The sequence below is a fragment of the Amblyomma mixtum genome, chromosome 3 (genome assembly GCF_055824585.1).
Source record: "Amblyomma mixtum isolate Tamu chromosome 3, ASM5582458v1, whole genome shotgun sequence".
In the NCBI taxonomy this organism is placed as follows: domain Eukaryota; kingdom Metazoa; phylum Arthropoda; class Arachnida; order Ixodida; family Ixodidae; genus Amblyomma; species Amblyomma mixtum.
Genome location: NC_143014.1, coordinates 315,322,753 through 315,330,152, shown reverse-complemented (window position 1 = coordinate 315,330,152; position 7,400 = coordinate 315,322,753).

Here is a 7,400-nt window from a genome sequence, read left to right as displayed (position 1 = left end):
TAAACACAGACCCTCGCCACTGTAGCGTTCCTCAGTCCACATAAGGGGTCCGTAAGAGGCCAAGTGAAGCAGCTGCACCACACCTCGGAGGCGCTTCTTTCTGAAATCTTAGACGTGCATATCTCATGACACAGAAGCGTTACTCGCGCCGCGGTGGCTCAGTGGTTATGGTGCTCGGCTGGTGACCCGTAAGACGCGGGTTCGATCCCGGCCGCGGTGGTTGAATTTCTTTGGGGGAGAAATTCTAGAGGCACGTGTACTGTGCGATGTCAGTGCAGGTTAAAGAAACCCAGGTGGTTGAAATTTCCGGAGCCCTCCACTACGGCGTCTCTCATAGTCTTAGTCGTTTTCGGACGTTAAACCCCATAAACCAAACCAAACCAGAAGCGTTATTGAAATTGTACAAAATAGAATAGTCAGCAAATGCCACTTTTTCTACGTTTTCAATATAAACATGCATGATAGCTACTGTGAATAAAGAGTTAATTATTGCATTTAGTTAATTAATTTTATTGAAATGACAATTGCCCTCGCAGTTTGCGTCCGTGGTCTTTGCACTTTGCATTTGTTGTAAAAATCCTGAAAATATAACATTGAACACCCTCTATAAAGGCCGGCGCCCTGCGTGGGTGACGAGGAGTGCTTCACTTGCCTTCCCTCTCACAGCGCCGTCGCTAGTGGTAACAGTGGTCCCACCAGTCAGCTTGACATGTTGCACCTGTTGTCCGCCTCCCTCTCCACATTCCTCCTCGCACTCTTTCATTGTACGGCACGAATACTAACTTAAAAAGCCTCAGCCTGCACCGCTCAAAGCGCAACAGGTTTAATTTGATCAAAGAGTAAAAGAATCAGTCCAGGGAAGCACACTTGGCCCTTTTTCACTCGCAGATGAACAATATAAATGAATATGAGAAATTTCTACCAGTAGCAGCAAAACCACGCGTCGGGGCGTGGGCGCCTGAATACTGCCCGAGGAAAAAGAGGACGGGATGGATTTCGGAGCGGAATACGAAGGTACGGGGTTTAGGGCGGGAGTACGAACAGCAATGGCTTTTGTAAACGATCCTGATAGAGTGGATCTCCTATTCATGCCTGCTTAGAGGGCGAGGGCCCTCTTTTAGCCGGAAGTGCGGCCCTGGGCCTGTAGTTTTTCCGCAACACGAAAGCTGGGGGCTATACACCCGAGTAACAGTGGCCAAGGCGCTTGACTAAGTGTATTACGGCATAAAGCGTCGAGAAACTTTTGTGAAATGTGCCACGACTGTCACTAAAACACGTCTCAAGCTTGAGCGCGTATACTTAGGCCAGTTAAGCCGCCGTGTTAATGAGTGCGCAAGGGAACGTGCGCCATCTATGAAAAATGGAAAAGGGGCGAACTTGCCCAGTCATTGCATTACACGCACAACTTGAAAGACAACATTTAAAAGTAATAATATTTTTGGCAATCGGAGGAACCAATCACATGAGTTGCGTACTACATCAAGAAAAGGCTAATGAATGCTTCAGTGAGTAAACCGTTTCATTCTGTTATTTGAAGAAAAAAAATTGTGCAGCATTTCACCTGACATGGGCATTGGTGTGCCTTTCTGCTCCTCTTTACGGGGAGTTTCCTATCACTGCCTATAACGGAGGCACTTAAAGACAATAAAAATCAGTTTCCTGAGTGTTAGTTCTTGTTGGCATAATTTGTTCTTGACGAAATCCGATGAAATCGCCGAAGGAGAGGCGCCATGGCAGGCTGTTGTTCTTGCGTTATGCTTAGATATTCACCTTTACCATAAGCTCAAGTGGACAGTGTGATCTCCTTGACTCTAAAGCTGCCAAGATATGCTCATAGGAACTGGCGACGACAACGAACGCATAGTCCATATTTTGTCGACTGCAGTAAAACGTGTCATACTTGATATCACCAACATTTGAACACAGCAGTGTGGATTTCTTTTCTACGTTTGCAGAAAACTTCTTTCGGTAACTGGGAGCTCTAGATCTCTCATGTTGTGTCCCCCACAGCCTGAGTCGCTTTGAGACGTTAAACCCCCACAAACAAATACAATTTCAGGCTTGATGAGAAAATGTTTGATTACGTGTTTGTGCAGACAAAAACTCATGCTGAGCTGGCAGTCACCTGTGGAGGAGCGCATCCGTATTGCGCTCCATGCATCTCCACCCAACGGTGTGGAGACTCACCAATGGGCAGCATGGCAGCGACGGCCGCCGTCACCTCGATGGCGCTGGGACCGCCGCAGTGTGGATAGCAGTCCGCCGCATCGCTCTGAGCGCCGCATAAGGCGATCGAGATGAGAGCTGCTGCGGCTTCTGGCGTGCTACGGCGTAAGTGACATCTTGGAGACGCTTAGCAATGCTTCCCGCTATGGCCTTCCAGGCGCAGTTTCAGAATATATTCGACAGAATGACTGAAGAGCGCGCAGCCGCTTGCCAGCTGCACAGCCTTCCGAAGCCATTTCCTTGAACGAAGAAGGAAATGGGTGCCCAGTGCACAACAGTAGCCATGCCTTGTCGTTCTTCTGGCCTGGCCAGGAATATTATACTGATTTCCCAATTTTGCTCACATACATTTGTTTATTTTTTTATTAAGGTACTCTCAGGGTCTCTTCTAGACTCCATATAGGGGGGGGGAGTATTATGAAGCTCTGACAACCCTAATGACAATCTACGAGCAGACCGAACAGGCGCTGAAATCAATACTTTCAATTCAATTGAAAATATTCGTTTCAGCGCTTCGTTGGCTAGCATGTACTCTGGAACGGCAATAAGAACAAATCGGTCAGAGGGTCGCCGCATAATAGAATCGCCACCTCCCTCAGCAGCGCTTAGTTTAAAGCTCATGATGAAATTTCAAGATAAAGCGCGGCAGCCGCCTGGTATAATCTCGAACACCAGATACGCAGTTGCGCGGGGCTGCAAAGATTCCAGATAAATCTGGTTGCAGCTCGTATTAAAGTGTGATGAAGCCACGTGCCGGCAGCTTTTTAGCATAGAGAAAGCAACCTTACAAATCCTCGCGTGAGTGTAAACTCGAAAGTCCATGCACGTGAACAAAAATGAGAATACCCGAAAAAATGATATAACTCAAGCGTACACAACAGTTTGCGGAGGAAAAGTTATTTAAAAAAGTGGAAATCTGAAAATAAAACTTAAAGAAAAGGATATCTCCGGAGCTTAAGCAAGTCTACACTGTCATGACAAGATGCACTTTTAAAATGATTTAGTTTATGAGGGTTGATCTTCCATACGTGACTCAAGTTTGGAGGGGCGCCGTAGTGGAGGGCTCCGGTGGTTTCTACCACCCGCGTGGGGTGCCAGGCAATGGGGGACAACACCATGATCCCACACAGCACGTACCCTGAGCTTCACGCTAACTATCTCAAAGCAAACCAAGCAAAGGTTCCCAGAAAAGCTATGTCTATATTGGTAGCCATTTAGCGCCTGTACAGCCGAGCGAAACGTGCGACCAGAGACCCCGCCCGGGCGTCCCATGCCGGTTACATCCCTCTTGGCTTAGTGATTAGCGCACGCCACTAGAGTTGCTTTTACACATTACCAGTTGTGTAGACACCATTTAATTTTCTAGCTCATGAAATCGCTTTATGTTACAATCTGGCACAAATACTCACACCAATCGCCGGAAAAGCAGTGTTTGCCAAGCAGTTCCTTGATTTTATGGGTTATGTTTCTTTCGCTGCTTCTTGGAAGCGTCGCCTGCTTGATAGCTCAGACCCTGGATGAGAAAAAAAACTTATCGTAACGAAACACTTTAAACAAATGCAGTTTTGTTTAGCTACAGCTTAAAGAAGTATTCTTTTATGAAAGAGCATACATTTTTTAGGGATATTAGCCAATCCCCATACCGTATTTAGACGCCGAATGTTTGGACTAGACTTGGGAAAACAAGAGGTCGTAGTAGTACGACCACTTTGGCAATGCAGTTGTTTTTAGGCCATGATCTAACAAATATAGTTACTGAAACTGATGTATCATATTTCGTGTATCGCATCGCCATGCCATATAAATTGTGACTGCAATAAGCAAGCGAGTTATTATTTCTAACTATTAGAAGAAGAACAAATGACTTCTGATACATAGCCTTTTTTTGGAAAGAGTTGGGTCCCAGCAACGATTAAAGATAGCATTTTTAAAACTCATATGCCGATGTAAATTTATGCTGAGTCGTCCGCGAAAAGAAGTGCGTTCATGTGGTCAGATTTACCTCACTTCAGGGAAACGCTAGTTAACAATAGAACTGCACAATGGTTTGCAAAATATGAATTCTGACCGTGTCCCGTCTCTGCTGCGGCAGCAGCGGAGAACAAGATGTGAAAAAAGCTTGAAGTTTCACAACTAGGCAGCACCTTTTTCCTCCCTTTTGGAAAACACGATTCGTTTTTAAATCGCCATAAGCAGACCTTTGAGAGTAGGCTCACTTCCGCGAAGCGCAATTTCGACAGTATGTTCCATTAAGGCTGATGACTTCAGTCGCTGTGCAGTCTTTTTACATTTTCGTGCTGCGCCCTGCTGTAACTTGCGCACCGATGAGGCACACGAGGAGCGTTCGGTGGTGAAGCTCGGACTACTGCTTCTAGTCGGGATCACCGTATGCGTTTGCATAGGCGTCCGGAAGGAGGAGGGCAAGGGGGGTGGTTGCTCCCCCCCCCCACCGGAATTACGGATATTATTTATGCACTAGTAGAAAACAACTACACAGCTTGATTTCCACGCTTAGGCGATATTAAGTTATCGGATTTTGCGTATTGAATTCAATTCTTGCTTCATTAATAAATTCTAATCTTTGTTCTCCAAGCCTAGCACTAATTTGCTGCTTCTAATTTTTGTTTAATGTGCGCAGTTTAGACCACAAATAGTTCCTTGTGCTAACCCACCGCCTCCGAGCCGCCGCGGTGGCTCAGTGGCTATGGTGCTCGGCTGCTGGCCCGAAAGACGCTGGTTCGATCCCGGCCGCGGCGGCTGGATTTCTTTGGAGGAGAAATTCGAGGCCCGTGTACTGTGCGATGTCAGTGCACGTTAAAGAACCCCAGGTGGTCGAAATTTCAGGAGCCCTCCACTACGGCGTCTCTCATAGCCTTAGTCGCTTTGGGACGTTAAACCCAATAAACCAAACCAAACCAAACCTAACCCACCGCCTCCCCCATACCCGGCCATCGGGCGCACCCCCCTGGAAAAAGTGCTGCGGACGCCCTTGTTTGCATCCCAAAGAACGCTTCTAGCGTTCTTCTTAGCTGCCCGCCGCGCGCCCATGCGATACACCTCACAAAGAAGCGTAGTCATCACGTGTTTACTTACTCAGTTCCTTGAACAAATTCATCATCATTTCCTTGATTTACAGCAGGCTAAGATGAACCACACAGCTTGTCATTCTTGAGAGTCACAGTGCTTGTTTGTCGCAAAACTGCTGCTTTTCTCTCAGGAGCAGTTCTGTTGGAGGTTCGGGATGAATTCCAACCGCATAAATTATTTTGCTGGCAACACCAATTCACGTAGTATCTTCCCTAAATCTACACATCCTACACCTTCTATGAATAAAACCGTTGCTTCTGACTCCTTAAGTTAAACCTACATGAGAAAGTAGGGCGATGAGAGCCCTTTGCAAAATGTTGCTGGGAGTGCATATTAATGCAGTAGCGTTAGAAGCCTCATTATGGAAAAAAAAAACCCTCCTGGATTGTCTTAAAATCTGTTGGTTTTCCGAGACATCAATGGCGTCACAGGGTCCCGTGACATGGCTGAGCTTTGAAAGGCCGACGGGGTGAGATGTTTTCAGACCACGTAAGCGACCTGGGTTGGCAGGTTCGCTAGCCACGCTGTCCGAGAGAGAGCTGTAGTGGCCTCGGCACCAGTGAGCAGCTCGGTTTGGTTGCGTGCAAATGTGTCTACACATCTCTGCGTATCAGGTTGGACTACAGCCAGAATCAACGCCGCGCGTGTCTACAGTAGTGGGTGATCCCCGCAAGCGGAGAGTGCGACCACAGGAGTACGTCGCTGAAGATGGAGTATCGGCAGCTGCACAGATTGAGTGTATGCGGCGAACTGCAATTACGCAGGAGGAAGACCAGGCCAAGCGGACTGCAACCTTTAATGCTCCCGCAATCCCAACGCGTACTGTGATTAATTGCCCGTTAAATTTTTCACAAAAAGGTACACGTTGATGTATAGCTGCACATTGCAGGAATAGCGCCTAGGAGTTTTCACACAGCAATACGCATTAAATCTGGTCTCAACGTAGCACAGCCACTAGAGTGCCAGTTACCTCCTGGGCAGGAGCAGCGCGCTCTATCAGGCCGCTGTCTGAGCTATCAAACAGTGGTAACTAGACAAGCACCCGCGCTATGGTACGCCGCAGTCTTGAAGTTGCATCCAGTAATTTTGACGCTATTTTTTGACTCACTGTAACACTCAGCTAACTCGCCTTCGCACGTGATCTTGAGGAGCGTTTAGAACTCAAATCACGTGCATAGACACAGGTTGCTGTGAGGTTTTCCGCGCGATAAAATTGTCTGCATCACAGCCTAAAGAAGTTATTCTTCTATGCAGGGCGCACGACGGAAGCCTCGTGACCATCCTGGCAGCTTGACACTGTTCCAGAGCTTCCTCAGAGGGCGGCGGAAGATCTTTTATTAACTTCCTTTGAGAAATTTTCAGTTAAAGCTATTGCAGCAGCGTGCAGACGTCGTCTTTGCACTCTTTCGCGTGACTGTAGTTCCATTCTGTAAAAGAGTAGTCTCCGGGATTCAGTTCATGAGCTTTACCGTTAACGTCGCCTCATCGCCTTATCAATATTTGTGGTGAAAGTGAACGAATATAGTTTTCGCAGCTGCCGGCTAAACGTGCCGAAGGTGACGTGAGGCAAATTTCGTTGAAAACTTCAAGCACTGAAATATATTCAGCTTTCAACTTTTATTTTAGCCATGTTTCCGCGATTGCTCTTCTAACGCAGGTCTTTATGCTTAGGTGGTGAGCCCCACAGAGAGAAACACATCTGCAGAATTATACTTGATTCAAAAATCTTGTTACAGGGATGGACATCTACAAAGCAGTTTTAATTAGAGTTCATCAGCGGGCACCTGGGCAGCAGAGATGTGAACGCCGAACTGCGTCGAGCACTAAAACAGCTCCTCATACTTGTGTGTGCAATAGATATATTCGTCACAACGAGATTGGACAGAAATTGATCTCGAGATGGATATTAAACTCTTAGGCCTTTTAATAAAAGTCATCTTAGTAGCATTAAGGTAACTTTTGATGTGGAATGCGTGAGATGCCTCAAGAAAAATGACGCCGCGAGGCCGCTCACAACACAAGTTGCTATGGTTCACAATTTTTTAATCGGTCATCACGCTAATCTGCCTTACCATTAAGGAAGCTTG